General features: G+C 38.6%; 1 long non-coding RNA gene and 1 other non-coding gene across 2 annotated transcripts; both read right to left on the bottom strand.

Moving 5' to 3' along the window:
• Positions 1-1,693: 1,693 nt before the first annotated feature.
• On the bottom strand, positions 1,694-26,556 carry LOC122121963. Its single transcript, XR_006150064.1, has 3 exons — positions 26,545-26,556; positions 15,400-15,415; positions 1,694-1,835 (listed from the first exon to the last, which is right to left on the bottom strand). It is a non-coding gene; the product is annotated as an uncharacterized LOC122121963 (long non-coding RNA).
• LOC122121972 lies at positions 18,050-18,156 on the bottom strand. Its single transcript, XR_006150070.1, has one exon. It is a non-coding gene; the product is annotated as a U6 spliceosomal RNA (small nuclear RNA).
• Positions 26,557-27,050: the final 494 nt, after the last annotated feature.

Here is a 27,050-nt window from a genome sequence, read left to right as displayed (position 1 = left end):
TCCGCTTGACTCATACATATACTAGATACTGCAAATAAGGGAAACCATGGGACCTATGTTTCTTTGGGCCTGGCTTACTTCACTTAATATAATTTTTTCCAAGCTTTTCCATTTCCTAACAAATGGGGAAATGTCATTCTTTCTGATGGAGGCATAGAATTCCATTGTGTATATATGCCACATTTTCTTGATCCATTCATCTACTGAGGGGCATCTGGGTTGGTTCCATATCTTAGCTATGGTAAATAATGCTGCAATAAACATAGTTGTGCTGGTAACTTTAGTGTGGTCTTGTTTGTAAACATTTGGGTAAATGCCCAAAAGTGGGATTGCTGGGTCATAGGGGAGTTCTATGTGAAGTCTTTTGAGGAAGCTCAATACTGCTTTCCAAAGTGGTTCAACAAGTTTACATTCCCACCAACAATGAAGTAAGGTTCCTTTCTGTCCACATCCCCTCCAGCATCTGTTGTTGTTAGAGTTCTTGATTTTTGCCGTTCTAATGGGTGAGGTGATATCTCAACGTTGTTTTGATTTGCATTTCTTTTATGGCTAGGGATGTTGAACATTTCTTCATGTGTCTATTGGCCATCCTTCTTTCTTCTTCAGAGAAGTTTCTCTTTAAGTCTTTCGCCCACTTATTTATTGGGCAGTTGTTTCTTTGAGGATTTGTTGTTGGGGGGTTTAATTTTTTGAGTTCCAAGTATATTTTAGATATGAGACCCTTGTCCGTTGTATGGCTAGTAAAGATCTTCTCCCAATCCGTGGGCTTTCTATTGATCTTGCTAGCTATGTCATTTGCCCTGCAGAAGCTCTGCAACTTTATGCAATCCCATTTGTCCAACCTTTCTTTGATTTGTTGTGTTTCCGGGTCTCTATTCAAAAAATTTCAGCCTGAGCCAATAAAACTCTCCCTCTTTGCAGATGACATGATCTTGTATTTAAAGAGTCCCATAGACTCCACTCCCAAATTACTCAAGCTGATTCAAAACTTTGGCAAAGTAGCAGGTTATAAAATTAACCCCCAAAAATCAATGGCTTTTCTGTATGCCAACAATGAGAAAAGTGTGGCTGAAATTAGGAAAGCAACTCCATTTGTAATAGCCCCACAAAAAATAAAATACCTAGGAATTAACTTAACTAAAGAAGTGAAGGACCTCTATGATGAAAACTTTAAAATCTTGAAAAAGGAATCAACACAGAACTTAAAAAATGGCAAAACCTCCCATGCTCCTGGATTGGAAAGATTAACATCGTGAAAATGGCAATACTTCCCAAGGCTATCTACAAATTCAACGCAATACCTATCAAAATTCCACCCTCATTCTTCAAGGAAATAGAAGAGGCAATCCAAAAATTCATATGGAACAATAAAAGACCCCGAATAGCAAAAACGCTCCACAATGGAAAGAACACTGCTGGAGGAATATCAATACCAAATTTCAAACTCTACTATAAATTTTTATTTATTTTTTACAGCTCGATCCTCTTGTGAAAAGGAAAGAATTTGAAGATGAACAATTACACTTTTTAAAAACAGCATTTACTCCTCCTTACAGAGAACAAACAAAAGATTTGTGGCACATTTATCTTTGGAAATATCTTTTGCAAATATCTTTTTCCTCTAGAAAAAACTTCAATTCCCTCACAGATCAGGTCTCTCTCTTTCAGAGGACTATACAAGGCAGCTAATTTTCACAAAAGCTCCAAGTTGCAGTTCCATTGCTGAAGTAGAAAAAAAAATCCGTGGAGTTCCCCTTGCTGTGTTGCACGTCTTCCCATTGAAAGCATCCCTGCTTCCTATCGTACATACAAAATCACTGCTCTGACAGCAGTGGCTGGCACATTATTCTACAGTAATCAAGGAAAAATTCACTCAAGACCAACCAGAGATTTTCATTTATCCACTGGACCACTTCTTTTTTTAAACAATTTTAACAATACCAAGATTTGACTTCTCTAACATTGTAAGAAAGCAAAAAATATATAATATAATAAAATATATAATGATAATAAATAAAAAAGGCAACTCTACTCGGATATCATCCAAATCACAATCACATTCAGGGGAAAAAAAAAACAAAACAACAAGATTTGGGACCACGTGTACACTCACACACCCAGCAAGAACAGTGTGAGATGGTGGTTGTAAGCAATTGGTTGTTCTACCTGAGTCTTTAAATAAACAAGCAGAGTCCTAAGTACATGTAGACTTCTTTTGCCAATTAGGGTTGTGACAGGCTGCTTTTCTGAGTGAGTGCTGTTCAAATGGATTTTCTGTTGTGATTCCCACTTCTTAATTCTGTTCATATAATCAAGGTTATGATTCAAATAAATGTAACTTACTTAGATACTTCCCCACACATTGGTAAAACCATCCTTTATCAGACTTTGAGTCTGAGTGTCTCTGGCATTGAAACTGCTGTTCTATGGTCCTCTCCCCAAAAGCAGAGAGCCTGAGAGCTTTTCTGGTGGAGCTCCTGGCTCGGACAGCTCTGAACTCTGGCCAAGCCACTAGAGCGGAGTCTCACATATTTGAATCCAGCATACATTAGCTGTCTTCTATCTCCTGGCATCTCTTCTGTAAGTGGTACAGTGATTCTTAGGGCTGTTGGCAAAACAAAAGTTGAAGTGGCTCTAGCAGCATTAGGTTCTCCAGCTGCCAGCCCCTAGCCTCTCCAGTTCTTCCCTTGGGAGCCTCCTGCTGACCAAACAAGATCAAAGCAGGACAGGCTGTTTCTTCCACAGATGAGATGCTTTAGCAGCTAAGAAAGGACAGGAAGATGCCCAGAGAAAACCACACATGAGTTCCAGAGGACTCACACACTGATCAGTACTGCTGATGAGCCTAGCCCTAACACATACTTCACCTTGATAGTGAAGCCCAATTCTGTGCTTCTAATCAAATATCAGATAAATGGAGAGGTGAAGACAATGGAAAAAGATGTTCTGCAGTCAATAGAGATGCCATACTAGCATTTGTATTATTAATAAATGTTCTCTGATTAATACATGAGTATTTCTGACCTTTGGCTACAGTGAAGCCAGCACTACCATGGAGACACTGAGATTTTCAAACCCAGAATACATCTCTTATATACCTTTAAACTGAATGTAGATATGTGGGAAAATGTTTTAGAATTTCACCTAGGTTATTTTCCCTACTCAATCATTTGTTATCTCATTTCCTTCCAGCAGCTTTTTTGTTCAATTAAGGTTAGACTTTAGGGTTAAGGTTTATGGCTCTAGGGAAGACAGGATTGATGATTAGCTTTGAGCTTCAATCTCCTCTCTTGAATTTAAAATTAAGAGTTTAAAAATTCCAGCTGAGATAACAGCATTCATTTAAGTAAATGGATACTCGATGTTGACTTAACTGAAGAGTCAGAGAAGTATTCCAGCTAAGAAATTAAAAAGTGATAGTATTGGAATGATACACTTTGCAGTGACTAATACATTACTAGATCTATAGGTCATGACCCTCAGTAATACTAACTTCATAAAAGTGAGACAATCAGAAATCATGTTCTTCTTGGGGAAGAATGCTTACGGTTATATTCTTGGGGAAAACCCACAGCAACAGAATTGGAAAATATCCTACATATGCAAGGCTGTGTTTTGCCCTAAGTGACTCCATTCTATGCAACTACGGTTTACTTCTGAGTGCAAATGCTGAGGCAGAATTCTAACAGGCAAGTTAAAAGATGCTTTTGCTGGGTCCTGTGAATTAACTAAAAAGTTCCCCAACTTGCTATCTGTGCCCTTTGATCTGAATTTTTCTCTGTTGCAGTCACTTTACAATTGTTAGAAACATTCAGTGAGGGTCCATTTTCAAGACAAGGTATTTGACCCAGAGTAGAAAATTACCAGTAGCTTGCTTGAAAGATGATTTTCAGACATGATAAAGTTCATGTATTGGAAAGCTGTAGGTTAAACAGGACAATCAGCAAGGGGGAAGAATGAACAGCAATAAAATGAGAAAATGAGTAGAAACTGTGTGATTGCTAGAAAACATATACCCAGGAAAGCCTTCTTGGCACAAAAGAACAAAGTGGGGTACAGATTGACAAAAGCATACTTCAAATATTCAACCAATGTCAAGAGATGCATGCATTCGAGTTATCCCATTAGCAAGCAATGTAACTTAGGCAACAGCATCTGAGAAAGAATGTAAATCCCATAGTGCTATGACCAATGAGAACTTGGGGGAGGGATCTCCACACCCTATGTATAAAATTGCTTGTAATCAGTAAAAGTAGGCCTGCCTATGAGACACCTGGTCTTTCAAGACCACCTTAGAGTCTTGTTGGTGGTGGTGGTGATGGTGGTGGTGGTGGTGGTTGTAGGGCCTGGACACTGTCCCTCAGCTCTTCAGCTTAAGGTTAGCACTTTACCACTTGAGCCACAGCGCCACTTGCAGCTTTTTGTGCTTATGTGGTGCTGAGGAATTGAACACAGGGCCTCATGCATGCAAGGCAAGCATTCTACCACTGAGCCACCTTCCCAGCCCAGTCTCACTTTTAATGTACTTCTTATCTCTTAAGAGTTTGCGTTTGAGTCAGGACAGATGAGTATGTTTCTCATACAATTACCTTGGGCTCCGGGAAAGAGGAGATTCACTGATAAGTATCTTATGTGGAAGGTAAACTACCTCTCTAGCAGGCAAAACTTTCTTCTTATAATTTTAAAAGAAACTGCCAAAAACTCAGATCACTTCTGTTAACTTGTCCCAGTGGTAAAGTGGTAACAATTTCTCCAGAACTCCTTTAAAAGCAAAGATTGAACTAATGATCAACCAGGTCACACTGGTGACTTGGGACTGTTTTAACTATCATATAGTTTTCATTCTACCTGTTAAACTTGAAGTCAATGTTTGAATCTTAATGATGGCTGAAAACGTACTGAAGGGCTGTCTTCCCATAGTTCCCATGTAATAAATCTTTTACTGGCTTTAACTATGCCTAGAGGGGTGAGTGGCTGGACCTAGTATGGGACTTTTGGACTTTGGACCTATGGTCTAAAATCTTGCTTCCAGAATGATTCTACATCTTGCTTGTGCAAGTAAACAACCACCCCTCCTCCAGCACTAGCCATGGATAGACCAATCCTTTATTGTAAAGTCCCACCTAGAATCATAGAGTACCACCTATACATTTGTCACCAGGACCTCAGCTTCTCATTTCCATGAAAACTCACGGGTCTTTGAGATCCATTCATGTAAAGAATTTCAGGGTGTCTCAAAAAAAAAAAAGCAAAATATTACCAAGTTAAAGGTTTAGCAAGGATTAATTTTAGTGTAATAGAGTTAAGATACAGGAATATAAAAAGACAGAAATGTGAAATGCAGGAAATGAGGGTTAAAGAGTCAAAATGACAGTTATTATCTGCTGCCTTACATTTTCCTGAGCTGGAGAATATGCATGGACATGTTGTCTAGCAAGCCCTAACCATTAGGCAATGGTTCTGGGAGGCCAAGATAGATGCTGCTTATTATTTTAAAACATGGAGACATTTTTGAGTCTACCCCAAACCTAAGAACAGAACATGAGTTTCTGGACTTCTTTTTTTCCCAGTTAACCTTCCCATCTTGCTGTCTCTCTCCAGAGAGAAAACTCAGAGTTGCCAGATTTTTTTCCAAAGGAGAGGACATTTTAACCATCTTCAAGGGGTTATCTAAAATAGATATAAACCATTCAAGAAAAAAGGATGCCTAATACTGGGTTATAACAGAAGACACTGACCAGTCACAGACCACTGGGTATATGCTTCAGGGATTGACAGGTGGTTTTGTATTCTATCCCTGGGGCTACAGATTAGCTTAGTCTTCCTGCTTGATGTGATCCATTCAATTATTGTTCCTCAGTACCTCCATTCCCCAGTTCCTCAGGGGCCCAGCAAGCCTGGAATCATCTATGTACCTGCAATGTATTTAGGACATATACAAGGATTGTATTCCTTATGTCTAAGAACAGCTTTCTGTTTTACAATAGGTGAGCCTTGAATCCCTGAGACTTAGATTGTGGTTTCTCATCTTATCTGAGATCTCTGTACCAGTAACTTATCCCCTTGCTTTCAGTGACTCTCTGCTTTTGTATCAGCAACCTGCTCTTGCCTTCAGCAAGGCCTCTTAGAACTAAGGCCTCTTTAAGCCTTTGTTAGCATTCTCTAACCTTTCTAGTATTGCAAAATTGTAGTGTGTGATATGAGAGTTAATAGTAGGAATTAAGATCAAATAGAAAGCTTTGTGTTGACGACAGCTCAGGTTTACCAAGTGATCCCAGCAGAACTTTTCAAATTATTAAAAAGTCTTAAATGAAGCTATTAATAAAATATTTACTATAATAACAATGATAGTGCCAATTTCAAGTGGTTTAAAGTCTATCACAATTTAGTACTTGGTTCTTTTCACTGGGAGAATACTACTGTCAAAAATACTGGAGTCCGATTGCAATAATGAGATGTACAAGTCATTATGTTAAAAACAAACTTTACAACTTTGGTGGGGGGGGGAGGATTGGGGGGGGGGATGGGGAGGATGGGAAGGGATGGGAAGGGGAAACAAAGGAGGAGGCTACAATGCTTGATAAGAAATGTACTCATTATCTTGCCCATGTAATTGTAACCCCTCTGTATAGTATTTTCACAATAAAAAAAATTAAAAAAAGAAAACAAATGATAAAAAAAAAATACTGGAGTCCATTCATTTGTCAAATACTTGCGGGTCATCCCTAATGCTCATCAATACTTCTTTAAATCATCGAGATGTTGCTAGACCTCTGGAAGAAGTTAATAACATAGGGTCTCTTAGTTAAACAAGAGTCCTCAAATGTAACACTGGTACCAATAGGGAATGAAGCCAACCTTAAATATGCACAGAACTGCAGGGCTGGTTATAAAAATATACTGCCTGGCCTCTTTGTATCTACTTCAATCTCTTGGAATATTCCATATTTGGATTTAAAATGATTTTTTATGTCAACATAAAGAATAGTATATGATGCTAAAAGCAAGGAACAAAACTAAATAGCTTGCAGTGTATACTAGTCCATAAGATTTAGTTAGTTATATATGTTACTACTTTAACTTGTCTAACCTATAGAAATAAAGTGGGAAATAAAGTCAGTGGTGGTCCATTCTAAAGACAAGGCATATGACACTAAGTGAAAAGTTTCTAAGAGATTGCTTACACAAAGACTTAATGGTTCCTGACGTGACAATTGTAAAGTTTACACACCAGGAAAGGTCCTAGACAATCAGGGCAGGCAAATAGGACACCAGAAGAAGGCCGATTAGCAGGGGGCAGAGTGGACCTCAATAAAATGGGAAAGTAAGCAAAAACCATGTATGTATAAGACAGCACACACACAAGAAAGTTCTCCCCCTCAAAGTTTGTAGAGATAACCAAGGCATTCTTTTAAAATTCAACCAATACTAAGAAGTACATATATGAAAATTATCCAATAGAAAATAATGATACTTCAGTGACATCTGGCAAGACTGTATACCCCACGATATTTAGCTAATGAGGGACAAGGGGAGAGTTTTGCGCATTAGAAAATCAGTTGCTGGTGGTAACTGCCTGGGGGCATGGTATGTTTGGCTACCAGACACTGGGTCTTGCAAGACTTCCATTAAAGTCTCATTTCTGTTGTACTTCTTGTCTCAGAGTCCATTCTTTGAACCTGACATTAATGTATGAGAACCGGTACCAAATGCTGTGAGGCCGAAGGAAAGGGACAGACAGATAAAGATCACACATAGTACAACTTACTGGGGACTTACCCACAGAAGCATGGCTATGGGTGGATCACCACAATTTGGGTCAGAGGGAGGGATGAATATATTGCTTCAGACAAAATTACTTCATTCAAGTTGGAATGTTTATCTTACGCTAATATTCAGAGTCAAACGCATTCCTGGCACTACGTCTGGTTTCAGAGCTTCACTCAGTGCTCTGGTGGTTTGTCTATTTATGTTATTCTGGGAAACTTTGCAGGAAAAACTGATTGGGGTTACCCAAGAGCAATCACAGAGTCAAGATGGCTGTAGTAATATAAATTCTCATGAGAGAAATTTTATAAGGGAAGCAAGCCTGGCCTGTCCTATCTTTCTGCTGCTGTTTTGGGGAGTGATCATATGGCTATCATGGATGTTGTGTCATGTCTTAACAATATTAAAGTGTACAATTTGTAGAACATTTACTATATTCATACTGTTTTGTCAAATTGTCTTTAAGATTCATTTTCATTTTCACAACAGTTTTAAAAATCCTTCTTATGAACCACACCAAGAAAAAAAGAATAAATTTAAGGTGATATAACAAACTAATAAAGACTGCCAGTATGTATGTGTGGCTTGTTTATAATTTACGTTTTTGTCTAAGATACAACCATGCTAAATTGATAATTTTCCTAGAGAGAAATTATTTTCTTAGGCTTTCTTCTCAAATTGAGGAGTTTCAAAACCAGTGAGCTCATCATATTTATGATTAACAAGAAAGTTTTCATTTTGCCACCTGATGACAAATCTATTTAGTGGTCCATAAGCAGGGCATCTCTCTGGCAGCAGGAGGTTAAGAATAGAACAGATCATCAATAGAGGTTGGAAAATTGCTTTCCCAGAAGAACTTTGTGAGCAAGAGGAGATATGGTGCCCCTGGCATGATTGATTCAGTCTCTCAGCACTGGGCTTTTCAACAAAAGAGCAATCTCGTTTCTTAGCAGAGGAGCTGTGACTGATGAGGGGTCCTTGTGCAATCTGCCCCCAGGGAAGTGCTATAAAAAGTTACTCCTGGATGTACACATTTAAAAGGAGGCAGAAACACAAGTAGAAAGTAATCAGAACAATCCAGAAGGTCATTTTCCTGCCCTAGGAAGACAGTTACTCCCCTTTCTATCCTAGCTGTGTCACCCGATGGGGGTTCCAGAATAGGCACTGCTGTCTCTTTCTTTCTTCTATAAACATATCAATAAGCATTTGTGTAAGAAAATATGAATTCTGGATAATTTAGGAATAAACACAATGAATTATCAAAATATTTCAAGTAGTACTATATCCTATAAAATTCCACGTCTAACTCCTTTGGGAAAAACACTGGGAAGAGCTCGTTCAATTGTGCTGTTTTCTTCCATCAGCAATTAAAGGCAACACTTAAAGCAATGGTACTTGATAGTTTTATTGGGGTTTCTACTGATGTAACAGGGAAGACTGCTTTTGCTGTATGCCAATGGCTCACTCCTATAATCCTAGCTACTCAGGGGGCTGAGATCTGAAGATCAAGGTTTGAAGTAAACTAGGGCAGGAAAATCTCCACTTAACCACCAAAAAGCCAGAAGTGGGGCTATGGATCAAGAGTGTAAGTCTTGAGTACAAAAACTCAGAGAGCCAGTTTTCAGGTCCTGACTTCAAGCCCTAGTATAGGCATACACACAAAATTGCTTTGTCTAGGTGTGAATTAACTAAAAGCTGGACACTCAGCTCCCACCCCTTAATTTTACATCTGTGTTCTTTGATCGGAACTATTTCCTTCTACAATCCTTCTATAAAAACCTTGGGCTCCAGGCAGAACAGGATTTACTGATACACATCTTGTGGTGAAAGGCAATCTGCCCCTCATCAAGTAATGTCACCTTCTTGTCCTCTTGAAGAGAATAGCCAAAAGCTACAGACCACCAGCCAGCCCTCTAGAAACAATGACTGAGCTAATGGTCACAGGACTTGGGTCTGTCTCAAAGATGCAAACCATTCTTACCCTGTCCCCAATTCTCCCATTCAACCTGAGGCAAATAACTGTTTTTTTTTAGATTTGTAAATATTTAATAGATTTTTACACTACACTATACAAAGCTTACAATAGGAACGTAGCACTTCCATATGATATAGAGATGTCGGGTTTTTTTTTTGTTTGTTTGTTTTTTGGTTTGTTTTTTGTTTTTCATTTTTTCCAGGGCTGAGGACCGAACCCAGGTCCTTGTGCATGCCAGGTGGGCGCCCTTCTGCTGGGCTAAACCCCCAGCCCCTGAGATGTCGGGTTTTTGTAGTAGAATATTTATTATACAAGATGGGAGCTAATTTCTTGTTATTTTAACTTATAAGTAAGAAACCCATATACATTTTATAAATTTTCAAATAAAACCCTATTTTACTAGTTTCTGTATATGTTTTAGTTATTCTAGAAACAAAGACTGTTCCAGAATTTTAGTAATATGTTTTTGTTGATCTATGATAGCTCCATCCATTTTTCATGGAAAAGGCTGATTTTTATATAGATTATGTAATATGTCCATTCAGAAAGCAAAAATTAGCACCTTTAGAATTGATTGTTTTCTTAATACTGGAGCATGCCCCTGCTATAGGAAACATTTTGCATTATGAGCTTTGTTTCACATAGGCCTGTTAACCCGTGAGGCAAATATCTGTACCCCTGAAGACAGCTAAAGATTGGAAATTCTATTTTCCAATAGCAGGCATATAATAAATATCCTTTCTCCTTCCCTCGCCATGTCTCTTTATTTGACATATGGAGGTGATGGACAGAAATAACGTGCAATTCTTGGATTGGGGGCCTGAGTTCTAAAAACCCTGTTTCAGTGAGTGTAGAGGATACTAGGGATTAGCCACTGCAGAGCAGAAGTCCATTCTCTCTGTCTTCCTCTTTGTGAGACACATCTTGCAGAGGAAGACAGGATCCAAATGTTGGACAATCACAACTTCACATCCTTCTTGAGCACTGAGAAGCTGAATAAAGCTATGGGTACCTTTGCTACCTCATCTTTTGTTGCTGACAGGTATGATCTGGAGATGTTTGTATTTTGTGTTGCTGTGGGGAAGACTACCATGAGACACCACACATAGAGTACAGCCAAAAGTAAGTCTTTATTACTGGTTGGGACTACACTGGACAGTTGGATGACAAAAAGTACTGTCCCAAGCCTGTTCTCAGGGCCCCTTTTAAAGCAGAAAACCCACATCCCTGTTTGCTCAAGGATGAAAAGTCCCTAATGGTTCTTTCCTGCAGATGCAAACCAAATGAGAAGTTACAGAAGCATAATCGTCAATGCTGTAAGCATTTCTATGATTATCTCTATGATCATTACCTAGGAATATAAGTGGAACAGTGGCTACATATATCTTTAAATGTCAAACTATAAGGAACTAGTGTGACAGGTGGAGATGCAGTCTTTCCTTTAATATAGAGTTACAAAAACAAAATGGAGTTACAGAGGCTAAGGTGGTGAGGTTTGATAAGCCCTATCACACTATATGGTACTAAAACACATATGGTTATGTAAGAGGCAACTTAAAAGTTGCTTTTGCTAGGCCTATGAATTAACTAAAAGCAGAATAAAGGCTAGGTACCTCTATGCTTTCATCTAAGCCATTCCTTCCTGTGGTCATTTTGTAATCATCTTAGGCTCTAGGAAAGACAGGATTTACCTATAAGAACCTTGTCACAAAAGATAAACTGTGCCTCAGACAGGCAATACCAACTTCTTATCATCTTGTAGAAAAAGGAAAAACTGTTCCAAAGGAAGAGAGCAGCCAAAAGCTACAAACAATCTATATTTGCCAGGCAAGAATGACTGACTTGTTTCTACTCCCTTCAAGTGATGAGAACTTCTCTAGAACCCTCTATGAAGACTGAAATAATGATCATCAGACAATAGTTATGACTTGGGACTGTTTTAATTATGCATATTTTTTCACTCCCTTCCCTAAGTTCCTTTTCTATTTAAAGTTAAGGTAAATATCTGTACCCTTAAGATTGTTGGTAGATGTACTGTATTCCCATGTAATATACTTCCTTCCTCTTCTCTTCACTGTATCACTTTATTTATTATATAGGGAAGGGGAAAAGGAGATGGACTTGACATATTAAGCTCATAGTGTTCAGATCTGAGATCTCAAAACCCAGTTTCACTTGCATAGTTGACCTGATGCTAATGTGGGACATCCAATTTTTGGTCATGTTGGTCTTTTGATACAGTTTAAAGCACATCACTATGTGTGCAGCTTTGCTGTCCCTATACCACAGTCTTGATTCCCCATCTGATTGTGGCGGCAGCAGTGGCTTTCTCTGGAAGGTCACTTCCAGGATATTGAATCCAAAATTTAGAGTAAAAATCCACATGTAGGATGTAAAAAAACGTCCAAACTCACAAACAGTACTGTGTGTGTGTGTGTGTGAGTGTACCCGCATGCATGTGTGTGCACTTGACAAGGGTAGTTTTGTTCCCTCTGCAAATTGTACATATTTGTTTTTCAATTTATTTTCACATATCCATTTCCTTGGAATGGAATATTTTTTGGAGAAAGCCATTATCTTTGGGGGTGCTTTTGATTCTTGTTTGTCTAGAGGATTATTTTGGATTGGCTGCCGTAATGGAACATCTGTAGCAACTATTTAAACCCCTCATTCGTGTTCCTCTAAGGAAAATAATTTGATTGGTATGCAATCAAAAAATGTGTGCTATTGCTGATTTGCAACAGAGAAGAAGACTAAGGCTTAAGATGGAGTTCAGATCACTTGCTCTGGGCCATTCAGACTAGCCAGTCAATAAGAGTCTAGCATATGAGATATTAGTCTTGCATGACACATCCTAGGCATGTAAGTCATTTTCAGTACAGGTCTATTTTCCTTACTGGGAAAAACCTCTCATCGAGTTCTATGTTTGCGCCTTGATAGTAACAAGTCCATGTATATGCCTAGGCATAGATTGATGGCTTCTTGTGTGGGAACACGTGTATTTCCAATCCACATTGTATTAGGGATTCCATTGGAACATGAATCCACAACTGTAGAGTTGAAGTATTGTAGGAGACAGACTCACACTTCTGGGTTCCTAAGATCAGATCTAGCTACTCTCCCCAGTATGCCGAGGAAAAAAGATGAGTGATGATAAAGGACAAGGAAAGGAGGTTTATTACACAGCAGAGGCAGTTTTAGAAAGAGGAAGGGTAGTCTCAACCCATCTTCCCCAAACAGACATTTGCTTTAGGTTTAAATAAAAGGAAGAGTTGGGGGAAGGGAGAGATGGGTGTTATTCATATGCAGTCCTAGTCCCAGTATGTCCACAGGTGGTCTGGAAGCTCATTTTCTATGGGTTGACCTGGTGAGGCCTCAGCATTGAGGGTCATTGACAACTGTCAGTTGGTCTTTGTCCCTTATGGTGTCCTTTCTGGACTTCAAGATGGCTTCAAAATGACTTCCAGAAAGAAATGTCTAGGACCAAATGATACAAATACAAAATGGAACCTTGAATGCTTATTCTTTATCCTGTTCCTTTGTGGGTGTCAGGGACTTTCAGCAAAGTCAGCTTTTAAGTACCTGTTCCAATAGGGCGAATGCTTTCGCCAGTAAAAGATCCACATCATGCTTTATTTCAGCCTTTATCTATCTCAGCCTTTATCATATTTTTCCATCAAGGAGATCTCTTTTAAAGGAAATTTTGTTTCTTTCCCAGTTATTGAACTTCTGACTGGCATTTGAGGACTGCATTCATATTCAAAATAGCTCTTCATAACTCTCCATATTCTCATCAGTGAGATTTCCAGCAAGGTGGATCACATGGAAGCAAGAGATGAATTCAGGCAAGATACAAAACTGTGAAATGATAGAAAAAGTTCATTAAAAGCACAAATGCTCTGTGGGAGAGCACGGAGGCAGGCTGGGCAGGGAGTGAGCTTGCGTGGGTTCTACAAAACCTGGAGTGGCACCTCAGTTTATTTTTAGCCATCTTCAAGGTACTTGAAAAAAATGTTAGTGTTATCAGGGGAGAATGTCAAGAATGGTGTCTTCCATAAGTATGTTGGTACAAGGTTGTCCCAAAGAAGGAAAAGAGCAAGATACAGACACATAGCAGTGAAAGATAGTCAAGGGAAAGGACTCCAAGCCGGGGAGCTGAAATGCTGCAGCCTACTAGACAGAACTAATTCTTGTCTCTTATGAGGGAGTCTTGTTGGGTAGAGTTTGGGTGGTGCTTTGTTTTGGTGAAAACCCTGATCAACTGGAGCTTATGTAACAGATATGCATATGCTACATGCCCAGGTTTGTTGTGGGCCACTAGATTTACCTTGGGTATTCTCTGTGGAGACTGGGTAATCTTGAATTGAGGTCTTGGGCATTAGGGCCAAAAAGTTATTGGAATTGTCTTCATCCTTGCCCCCTTGAGTGTGTACTGATTTGAAGGCTTTTTTTTGCTGGTTATACTTATTGGTTATGGAGACTTGGTGCCAGTTTGGCTCCTCAGGAAATGTACCTGTATCGATGTCAGCACTTTTATGGTGGTCTCAGGTAATTTCTTTCAGGAGTATCTACGTGATCCTTAGGCAGGATGGTCTGGGGGGAATTCTTATTTACCAATCAGTGTCTGGGTACCTGTGGAGAATGTGTTCTGCCTGTTACCCTGTCAATAAGCTATCTTTATGCATCATTTCTACACATTTTACCCATCTAGATTCACTAATTTTACTGTTTTAATTTCTGGAAAGAGTAGAGATAGAAAAAGAAAACTAGAGCCAACAGTAGATCTAGTGGAATCTAGATAACAGTAGATGGGATTTTAACATTTCTTCTTCTTTCCCAAGTTTCTCATCTTTTGTACCTATGAAAATGATCAGACAGGTCTGAAGAGCAGGATTCTGGTTTTTCAGGCACACCCAAAAGTGGCTGAATATGGATTACAGACTGAGAGAAAGTATTTTCAAATCATGTATCCAACAAAAAATATAAAATAATATAAAAAGTTTCAAAAGCTCAAAGAAAAACAAATAAAAACTGGCAAAAACACATGAGTAGCTGGGCTTTAGTGGGTAATGCCTGTTATCCTTGTTTTTTAGGAGGCTGAAATCTGAGGATCACAGTTTGAAGTTAGCCAGAGCAGGAAAGTCCATGAGACTCTTGTTTCCAATTAAGTACTAAAAAAGCCATAAATAGAGCTATGGCTCAGGTAGGAGAGCACTAGCCTTGAGCAAAAGCAAAACAAAACAAAACCCAACAACCTCAGGAACAGGGCCAAGCCCCTGATTTCAAGCCCCAAGAATGGCACCAAAAAACCCTCAAGCCCCCAAGACAAAATAGCCTCCACAGAACTGAAAAAGCAACACATGAATAAAATTTTTATCAAAGAATAAAAATTAGAATAAAAATATGGTCATAAAATATGGTCACTATCGTTGGGTTTTAGTAGAAGTGTGAATCAAAACACATTGAGCCCTCATGGTGTAATTCCAGCTACTGCAGAGGAGGAAGTCGGAGGATTCCATTCTAAGGCTGACCAAGGCAAAAGCTCAAGACTCTGAGAAATAAATTCAAAGCAAATAAGACTGGGATATGTCTTACATGGTAGAGTGCTTGGCTATGTTCAATCTTCATTTTCACCAAAAAACAACAAAAAATCAAACCAAACAAAAATCCCACCTTGAGCTCTCATGGCCTATCTTTATCTGCCACCATAAAAAGATAGACAGCGAATGTTGGCAAGGATGTGGAAAAACAGGTTGACTCACAGAATTGCAGCCATTCCTGACAATCAGTCATTCTTTTCAAACTAAAATAAGAATTGTACTGTGGCATATTCCTGTTATAGAATACTATTTAATCACAATTTAAAAAAAACCAAACACAATGTTCCTTAATGCAGCAACTTGGATGGACCTCAAAGAATTGTGCTGAATACAAAAACAAAACGAAACAATCTAGTGTTGAGTGTGGTGGTTTATACCGGCAATGCCAATGCTAGAAATCTGAAGTTAAAGGCCAGTCTTGGCAAAACAAGGGGAAACTGTCTTCAAATAAATGACAACCACAGCACAAACAACTACCTGAAATGGATACATACTATATAATTACCTTTATTTAACATATATGAAATAGCAGAATTACAGAAATATGTAGGACTTTAATGGTTATGCCAGTGATGAGAAATGGAGTAAAAGGGAAGAAATGGAATTTTTTGACAAGGATTGAGTCATATAACTTGGTGTAGTGGTAGTTATCATACTTTGTATGATTTTAAAAGTCATTGCAGTTTGTTTCATGTCCTAGAAAATTGCCTTTCTTAACAAGTGTTCCATAGGCATTTGAAAAGAGTATATTCTCCTGTGGTTGGGTAAAATGTTTGATAAATTCCATTAGCCTTTCCTGATTTTCTGTCTGGTGTATAGTTATACCAGCTGCCCACAGTAGTGTTGAAGCCTGAAAATTGCTGATTACTTTCCTCAGATATGTTGGTTTCACTTCATGATCTTGAATGTCTGTTGGAATTTCTGTCTTTTGGGTACACTGTCATTGTTCTTATTATCATGATATAATGTTCTTAGTAAATTTCTTTCATCTGAAGTCTGCTTTTACTGCTATCTATATAGCCAGTCTTGTATTTTTCTTAAAAGTTAATGTTTATGTGATATATATATATACATATATATGTATATATATATGTCTCTCTCTCTCTCTCTCCTTTTATTTTAACCTAACTAAGCTATGTTTGAAGTGAGTAATTATGCAGTGATTCTTCAAACTAAATCAGCAGTTCCTTAAAAACTAAGAGTATATATACCACAGACAACACAGGAGTTTTACTCTTGGGCAACTTGAAGAAGAGAGTTGGGCTATATTTTCTTAATTTACTCTGCCAGCATTAGCTATGTACATTTACAGGAATTGCTGATAATTATTTTTAACAATTACTAAAAGTCAATTGTGTATTCTTTTTCTGCATTTATTTTTCTGCTTATGCTGTTTCTCATTTTTCTTGCCTTACTGTGGGGTTACTTTTAAGTTTTCAGATCTCTCTCCTTCTCTCCTTCCCTTTTTCCCTCCCTCCCTCCCTCCCTTCCATCCTTTCTTCCCTCCTTTCTTCATTCCCTCATTTATGGTTTTGATTACAATGCTTCATACAGTTTTCTTAGTCATTGATCCAGTTATCACACTATGCATATGTAATCAAAACATTACATCTACTGGTGTTGAATTTGACCAGATCCAAGTGAAGTATAGAGATAGTATTTTATTTATATCCCTTGACTATCTTACTTTTAAAATATAATTGTTTTTCAATTCCTTTTATTAACATAGACAGCACATTAGATTGTTTTGTAATTTTTGCTTCAAGTTAACATAGGATTAAAGACTTTTGTATAGCGAAAGGTGATATATCAAGTTAACTATTTTTAAAAAATCATTCTGTTCTTATTCTTTTCTGAATGAATGTTTTACTGAATGTAGGGTTTGAAATTGACATGTCTTTCATTACTTGAAAAGGATTATACTTCATAGGTGGAGAGGTGGGTTTCTTCCATTGAACCCTTTATGGATTCATTGGGAAAGGCTATTAATATTCAAGTTTGTATCCCTTTATAATAGGTGATATGTCATTCTCACACTTGTTAGTTTTAAAGTGTTTTTCCTGCTTTCAGATTGGGAAGTTTATGTGTCTTGGCATGGATGTTTTTGGATTTCTTACATGGGATTTAGTACATTTTTCAAATCTGTAGGTATGCATTGTTTATCAATTTTAGGAAGTTTTGAGCCATCTTTTTTATTAATAAGTTTTTTTATTGTGAAAATACCATACAGAGGGGTTACAATTACATGAGTAAGATAATGAGTACATTTCTTATCAAGCATTGTTGCCTCCTCCTTTGTTTCCCCTTACCATCCCTGCTCTCCCCATTCTCCTCCCCCCCCCCCCACCAAAGTTGTAAAGTTCGTTTTTCGACATAATGTCTTGTACTTCTCATTGGTGCAATTTGTTTTTTCCCTTCCCTCCCTAAATTATAACAACATCAAATACAGTGAAAGCAGGGGTTATATCGTGGGGGAGGGACATACAAAGCAATAAAAAAAATCATCTTATAAATATGTTAGAAACAATAGCAAGAGAGAAAAACAATTTGAGTTCTTATCTTGGAGTTCATTTCACCTAACATGAATTTATCTGACCGTTTCTGCTTGTCTCAGACATATACTAGTTATTGCAAATAAGGGAAACCATGGGACCTATGTTTCTTTGGGCCTGGCTTACTTCACTTAATATAATTTTTTCCAAGTCTTAAAAATATGGAACACTTCACGAATTTGCGTGTCATCTTTGTGCAGTGGCCATGCTAATCTTCTCTGTATTGTTCCAATTTTAATATATGTGCTGCTGAAGCAAGCACCATTTTTTTTTTCTTGAAATACTGTTTTAGTGCCACTTTTACTCTTTTGAGACTCTGACGATATAAAAGTTAGGAGTTTTTTGTTTCTCCCACAGATTTTTGATTTTTTGTTTCATTTCATTGTTATCTGTTATGTAGACTGAATAAATTCTATTTATTTGTCTTTGAATTTACCAGTCCTATCCTTCGTCATCTCCATTCTGAATTGATTACTTCTGGTGAGTTTGTTCTGGTTATTGAATTTAGTTGTTATTTCTATTTAATTTTATTGTATAGCCTCTTTTCTATCTTAATAGTTTCTACTGATAGCTTCCATTTTCTTAAAAGAATTTGTAATTAATTATTGAAGAAGTTTGTGATGGTTGTTTTAAAACTCTGGTCAGGTATTTCCATCATCTGATTCATGTTGGACATGGCTTCAATCAGCTGACTTTTCTCATCCAAATTGTTTCTCCATAGGAACAATTGCTTTTTTTTTCAGATATATTCTAGATATTTTGGTTATTCAATTAAGAGCATATTTTAAATACATCTTTCTTTTTAACAGTTACCCTTTGGGGATTTAGCAAGTAAGTCTGGCCTACTTTTATGTTCCGATGGCAGTTTAGCAATGCTCTTCTAGTCTCGTTCATTCTTTCATGTTCCTGTGGTCCCTTTTTGTCTCTTGTGCTGATATTAGCATTCCTGCATCTACGGGGTGCTTAGTCTATTTCAAGCACTGTATTTACACTTTAGTAGGATCATCTTTAACTTCTTAAAGTAAACATTGTTTAAAGTAGAGATTGTCTCCATTTTACAATTCTATTTTTTCATATGAGATAGTATTCTTTTACACTTACATTTTTAAGGAAATTGTTTTTTTGAGAAGATTCATAACTTGCCTAAAGGCACATCCTACAACTAAATCTTAGGATTCAAACCCATGCCTGAGTCCAGCCTGTCTTTACATCTCCCCATAGCCTCAGTCATCTCAAGTTAGGTTGGAAAAGATAGACCCTGCGGGATAACTTACAGCTTTTCTGAAACTCAGTTTCTTCTCCTATAAATAAAATTAATATAAACATCATATTTGTTGTGAATTTTTAAAAGTTAGAACCAAGCACACACTCTTTTCTTTTTTCCTCTCCCTCCCCTCCCCTCTCCTTCCCTCCCCTCCCCTCCCCTCTCCTTCTCTCCTCTTCTCTCCTCTTTTCTCTTTTCTTACCAGTCCTGGGGCTTAAACTCAGGGCATTTTTGCTGAACAGTTTTGCTCAAGGTTAATGCTCTACCACTTGAGCCACAGCTCCACTTCAAGCATTTCAGTGGTTAATTGGAGGTAAGAGTCATGGACTTTCCTGCTTAGGATGGCTTTCAACCATCATTCTCAGATCTCAGGCTCCTGAGTAGCTAGCTACAGGTCTGAGCCACCCATGCCCAGCTCAAGCACTTATGCTTTAAATAGTGAGAAAGGCTGTAGTTCCACAGAGGACCAGAGTGACTATGGGAGGGATGGACTATGCTGCTTCAGTGTCCTGCGGTGGGGGTAGGGAGCAGGAGGGATGCACTGAGGGATGGAGTCTGGCTGTGGAGTCAGAGTTTCTTCAGTTGCTCTTGCCGGACCCCGGCCCAGAGTGATGAGAGTGCAGGGACATCCTGACAAGCAAGTATCATCTGCCACAAAGGACAGAGGTATAGGTAAAGTGACCACTTAGCAGGCTGGAAGTTTCAATTCTAATTAATTTGATGCTTTGCTGTCATTTTTTCCCTTAAGGAAACTTGCTTTTAATACATATGACTCTTAAATTATTCTAACCTGAGCAGACAAGATATATCAGATACTGCCTCAATTTTCCCACTCCCATCTCCATTACCTGATATCAATACCCTCCCTCACCCATTGATTCCTAAAATCAAACACAAAATGATATTACTCTATTACTCAAACCTGAGATTACTTTCCCGGACTTCAAAAAAGAAGGTAATGGTTTGTTTGAATATTTAATATCATTATACCTTCCCCTCTCTATCTAGGTATGAGAAAAATATGGTTTAGAAAAAGAAACACAGACAACCTGTCTAGTTCCAGGCCTTAGCGCCTTAATTAATATTTACTGAGTATGAAGGGCATAGAGTAGCTGCTATTTCATAGGCCAGCCTAAAGTAAATGCTATCTTTATGGAAAGGATGACAACATTATAAAATGAAGCTGTTGCCTAAATTGCACAGGGCTGAAAAAGTATAAGCATATGTAATCAAAATATCAATTTGCTGTCCTTTGTCAGAACTGGGTGACACTCAGCCGGCCTGTGAGGGGAACAGATTTTACCAAATTAATCAAATATTTCTGAGCATGGTGATGGAGGACTTCCTTCGGGATCAGTGACAATCTTCCACATTTCTGGAAGTGCTAAGAAATTAGATGAAGATTTTATTATGCATAGTAGACCTTCTGGAAGAGGAAAGTGGATGGAACATTCATACTCAGTTGATTTCACCTGGAGAAACAGGTATTAGCTCATAAGATTTTCAATAACATGTGGCCATGTTGAAGAACAGCTTCTAATACCTCCCTAAAACTTATTTTTTGTGGAAGTTTTTCTTGTATGATATTTTTGTTAATTTTTTTCTCTACAGAATTATTTTTGTAGCTTCCTTGGGCCCCACATGTCATCACAGCGATTGGAATGATGAGAATGAAAAGGTAGAGCATTGACTGTGACTGTAAGTGGTACCAGGACCAGGCAGAGCAGAGGGGCACTTCACATCCCCCTGTGTCTCAGAATGTCAACCTGCTCTGTCTTCACAACTCCAGATGCTCTGGGTTCAGTAGAGTTAGTGAAACAGGACCAGGATCTGATGAAGATGGAAGTGGTGTCTGTATGGACAGGTGGTTCTAGAAACCACACAATGATGGGCTTGGCATTTCATGAAAGTGCCCTGCTAGGGGAGCAAATGAGGAGACAAAACTGAGGCTTACAGGGGCTGGGAAGGTGACTCAGTGGTAGAGCACTTGCCTTGCATGCATGAGGCTCTGGGTTTGATTCCCCAGCACCACAAAAGCAAAATGAAAAAAGCCGGAAGTGGCGCTGTGGCTATATGGTAGAGTGCTAGCCTTGCGATGAAGAGCTGAGGGACAGCGCCCAGGCCCAGAGTTCAGGCTCCAAAACTGAGGCTTATAGTATGAGTTATTTTCTTGTTATCCCATGAGAACCTTGTCTTCCTGAGGCCAAGGCGGAGCTGGGTCATGAGGTGGTCTGTGCATGTACAGCCCAGGATACCTCTCCTTGTGTCAACAATAAATTCAGGCTAACTTGTAGAGTCCTGTGAGATTTCATCTTCATGGTTTCTATAGCACTTTGGTAGGTAGAATATGAACATCTTCCACTCAACTCCCAAATTAACTAAACAAAGACCAAAAAAGAAAAAGAACCGTTCTTCCTCATCAGTTCCAGCTGCACTTTTCATTTTGAGATAACTTGGGTTATGACCTGTGTTTTCTCTTCTTGGTGAGCTTCTAGTTTCTAGGCATTCAGAATGACATTTGGCCTTAGATACTTTTCAAATTCACTGTCAAGGTTAGATTAGTGAAACAAGTCTATTCTATTTCTTCTATCCATTTTATTCCTCACAAGGAGCTGTAACAATTCCCAATCATAAGTACTAAAAAGAATTCTCTTATGTGAACAATGCATTTAACACTTAAAAGAAAATGTGGATCTTGTATTGGATTGAACGTAAAGGAAAGACAGGATAAGAATATGGACAGAAGTGTATTTTGTAAGTTGGGTACCTAGCACACATCACTAACTTTTCCATAGAAAATAGTGGAGGTTATATTGGCTCTAGAATCCTTCGAATGCATTGTATTGATGGCTTGATCTCTAGTCTGTGACACTATTGGGAGGTTTTGTAGCCTTTAGAAGATAGGATCTAATAAAATAAAATTAAGTCATTGGGATCATGCCTTGAAGGAGATTTTTTGGGGGGAAGGGGAGGTCTGGTCGTGGGCCTGAACTCTGGGCCTGGGCACTGTCCCTCAGCTCTTCAGCTCAAGGCTAGCTAACTCTACCACTTGAGCCACAGTGCCACTTCCAGCTTTTTCTGCTTATGTGGTGCTGAGGAATCGAACCCAGGGCCTCATGTATTCAAGGCAAGCGCTCTACCACTGAGCCACCTTCCCAGGCCCTGAAGGAGATTTTTAAACCTCAGCCCATTTTGCCTTGTTTTCTTGTCTCTATGACATGAACAGGCCTCTGCCCCATGTTCCCCCTATGACCTACTATGCTGCCATAGGTCCCCAAAATGGGACTAAGCAAGTATGGATTGAAACATGTGAAATCCTAAACCCAAATGAACCTTTTCTTCTTTTAGATCAGGTTATATCAGCTGAGTGCCATCAATAGAACAGCTGCTAGAGGACCATTAGAAGGAGGGAGCAGCTGACTGTGGTGCAGGTAACTCTCCATCAGGATCCCAAGTAGTGAGTTTTGCTCAAAGTATAGCTGACAGAGTAGGCAGGGCATACAGATGGTCTTGGACAGGAAAGTGGAGGAAGCCAAGAGACAGAAGCCAGAATGAGGGACCTACAAGGGTTAGGGTTAGAGTCCCAGGAAATAAGGTATGGGCGTTCCCGGCTGGAGAAGTACATTTCCTTTACTTTAGCTCTTCTCACTCTGGACAGACAGGAAAGGAGACACCAAAGTGGACTGAACTTGAGCAGATACACCATGCTTATTTTATTTCATTTGTACTTCAGTATTTCTTTGCTCATTCCTCTCAGAGGGAATTATTCATTTAAGCCATTCTAATTACTTCTTCACATGAATACAGGGTTGGAATGAAAAATCAGAACAATTAGATATGAGTGCAAAAGGGAATAATTATAACGAGGTATCATCTTTTCAAAATTGTTTTCTATAAAGTGGTTTTTGTGTGTTACACTTATTCCAACAAATGCAAAGCCAATTTGGATTTTTATATGCGTCTCAGATGAGCATTCCACAGAAATCCTGACTGAAACATGCCTCTCTCTCTTGCTAGTAGGATACCTCAAACTTTGATGAGGCATTCAGCAGTCTATAACACCATGAGTGCTGTGAAGTGTTAAGTTAATCCTGTAAAGTGAGAATAAAACCCCAGGAAGGAAGAATGAATGGAACAGCCTCTTAAAAGGCATAATCAAAATGAGTGAAATCTTGTTGTGTTTTGCAGTTCTCATAAATTGCATGGAACTGAGAGAAAACTTCTTAAATGTGTTCAGTTAAAACTGAGTTACCTTGCATGAGTCTTATCTTACAAGACACTTTATTTTTATTAAAGTTAACTTTTCCTGGCCAAGTGGCTGGAATAAAAAAATTAGTTCCTGTGATTTTCTCTGAGGTTTCTATCAAACAATAAACCTTGGGGATCCATAGTTCATTAGGAAATACTGAAATTAAAGGCAGACTTATATTAAATCAGAATTCATGCAAGAAAACTGAGTTTTAAATACAAGAGAGGATGTAGCTGAACAACAACAGCAAAAGTTCCTGGGATCAGTGACAAATCATCAAGGTGGGAATTGTACAGTTGGTGGTAGAAGTCAAGCACTCTCTCTCTGCCTCCATCCAGTGTCACACTAGAATTTTGCATCTCTTATTTAATACAGTCCTGGATTCTCTCAATGTTAGGAATGGAAAATGAATAGAGCAATTTATTTTGAGCTACAAGACTGTTCAAACTAAATACTGTAGCTGGAATTTAAACCAAAGCCCATTTGGCACAAAAGCCCATCTATTCCCAATTGATGAGTTGAAAATGAAGAAAAGTTAGGGTCAGTAAGGAAAGTTTCAGGGAACCCATCATGATTGACAGTGCTTCTCTGTGTGAGTTTTGTTTTCTTGAACTAGATGGCATGTACATGTGGATGAAGAACAGGTGGGTTGGGCTAGACTCATGCTTGTTGATAGAAAGCTGTGGAAATCCCTGCAGTTGAGAACCTGCTCACCAAGAGAAGTCAGCGTAAAGGCAAGAGTCTGCAACCCTTCGTATGCAATATGTATTTCATTAAAACTTGTTTGATCTTTTTCTATATGAGAAAGTGACATCTTGCGAAAACTCGTTATTTCTGTAGGCACTGGGATAAGGCTGCAATGGTTGGTGAGAGGTACTGTGTCTCAGTCACATGTGGAGTTGGAAGTATTCCAATAGCATTTGTTTTCAACATAGGTCATTCAAGAGGGATCATCTTTATTTTGTTAGGAGTAGAAAGAGTCTCCCCATTACTAATGACATTCAGGACCAGTTGGCACTTTCTGGTGATTAGGAACTGTCTCTTCTTTGCTCTGATGGAGTAAAACTTGCAAACTAAATACAATTGTTCTGTCCTTTGTGGTATATGATATATGTCACCAATGTTTTATTTGTGCTTGAGTGAGTTTTGGGAGACCCAAGTTTGGTTTGATTATAATCTCTTTTCTTTATTTCGTAGTATATAGAACTTCAATAACCATACAATTCACAATATCCAGGCTTTAAATGTCATCCTCATCCTCAAAGACATAGGGCTGACCATTGCAAACTTTTAAAGCAGTGTCTGAAAAGAAGTAAACAATACAAACTATGAATGCGTATATAAACAATCATTGCAGAGCTACTTACTCTCATTTGTAGGAACTTACTCTAGTATAGACTAGTTTTGTCTTTGTGATCATATTCAGATTTATTTAATCTTTCAATGCTTAACAATTGAAATTGAAAAAACTAGTAACCTTCATCCTTTTACCGACCTCTATATTAAGAGCTGTCTTTTCTTATTGGTGCTATAAATTTATAAGACAATTGAACATGAAGGCCATTATTCTCATCTGAAACAAAGTTCCTGGACAAAATACCTATGTCATTGTTATGGCTTGAATTTTAAAATGTGTTAAATGCTTGGTTGGGCTTTTAGACTTGATTGGAACACAAGGGTTTGAAGCCACTGAATACGTACCTTTGAAGGGCATATCTTGTCCCTGGCCCCTTTGCATTGGTCATTCTCTGCCTGTTGTTTGCCAAGAAGTGAGTCACTTTGGTCCATGCACGCTTCCCACCATGACATTCTGTCCCATCACAAAGAAGTAACAGGGACAAAATGGCCATAGACTGAAACCTCTGAAACTGCCAACCAAAACAACTCTTTATTCCTTTAAACTATTCCTTTCACATGTTTCTCATAATAACAAAAATTCTAACCGAGCCATGTTATAAAGGAAATATTCCATTATACTTATTGAATCCATAGTAAAGAAGCTTTTATTCAAGACCATTGTAAATATAGGGAATGTGGAAATGAGATTTGGCAGTGAAGGAGAGGATTTGAACTCAGCTTCAAATATAGGATGAGCAAGTGGGAAGTTATAGCCATAGCATAGCTGGCCAGAAGACAGAAAAACTCTAAGGAGAATCAGAGGTGAGAAAGATTTTGGCTTAAGTGACCTAACAGGAATCTTGTTGAAGATGGCCATGATGAAGTGTCTTTACCTGGTCAACTATGGAGGTTGATGGGCCCAATTAGATATTATGAGTAAGAGATATTGAGAGAACTTATATTGTACTCAGGAAAGACAGCTTCATTCCTTGAATAAGAATCTGGAAAACTGGCAATCTTGACCAAACTAATAGAGCTTCTGAGCCTTCTCCTACTCCCATCCTTGTAAAATCTAGTTTTAAAAAACAATCTTGCTAAGGTGGTGTTACAGAACTCTCTGCCCTCAATATCTGGTCACCTTTGATATCTGATTGGGTCTCTCATGTTCCACCATCCTCCAGGTTATAGTTGATGCAGTAAAGACAATTTAGGCAGAATGCCCTTACTTCTTACATTTTCTTGTCATAACTTTCATACAGATTTCTCCCCCACTGCTTGGATGTAAGTACTATACTGAGATCTTTTTCTTTCTTATGAACTAGTTCTGGATGCAACTTGTTTTTCTGTTTTTTGTTGTTGTTTTCTGTTTTGTTTTGTTTTTTAGTGAGCAGATCTAGGCTCTGTGTACTCGTACATGTGCATTTGCAGGTTAGTGTGTGTTTGGAAATAGCACCACCTCTTGTGAATGACTCCTTAGACTCCCACAGATGGTTTCCTCTTATCTAGTTCTAGTGGTGTGCTAGGCTCCTCACCACCCTCAGGTGGAAACCCACCCTTCTCTGGGCATGGGCTTTGCATGGTTCTAAAACACATCCACTGTTTTTACACCCCATAACTGGATTTTCTCTCCTTTCTCTAGAATTGGCATACCACCAATCTGACTCTTAGAATGATTTAGTATTGAAGAAAGTGAACTGTATCTGGGAAGTTCAAGGGCTGAAGGTTACAAGGTCACCTGGTTTCTTTGAAAAACTTCTTTTGACCTATGGCATGTGGAAAGGCACACAAATGATAACTACACAGCCCAGTGAACTAAAGTGATTATGTCTGCTCCCCAAGTCCAGCAATCAAACACTCCCAGCACCAACGATGGTGCCCAGGCCTCTCCATCTTGAGCGCTGTCCTCCCTCTAACACCACCGAGCCAGTGTCCTGTCAAAGAACTTCCTAGGAAGGGAATCAATTGTACAGTATGTGTCCAGTTCATCCATGCTCTTTCTCATAATATTATGAAACATTCATGTGGTCAGATGTCGGTAAACTGTTCACGTTGATATAAAGGTGTCGTTACATGATGTTCATGTTCACGTTGATATAAAGTGTTTTGATTCATGTGTGTACCAACACTTGTTTACTGTTTTCTCTTTCATAGATATCTGGAAGCGCACTCTCGTTGCTAGCTCTCATAAACAATGCTGCCAAGAACATTCTTGCACCAGTCTTTAGATACAAGGAAGCACACATTTCTACACACGCAGCCCTTGCACAGAGCACTGGGTCCAGCAGTGACTTCCACGGCTCCCATA

This window comes from Dipodomys spectabilis, unplaced genomic scaffold, assembly GCF_019054845.1.
Source record: "Dipodomys spectabilis isolate Male_0828 unplaced genomic scaffold, ASM1905484v1 ptg000199l, whole genome shotgun sequence".
Classification (NCBI taxonomy): domain Eukaryota; kingdom Metazoa; phylum Chordata; class Mammalia; order Rodentia; family Heteromyidae; genus Dipodomys; species Dipodomys spectabilis.
Note: the sequence above shows the minus strand (reverse complement) of the source record. Positions and strands in the feature narration are given on the sequence as shown.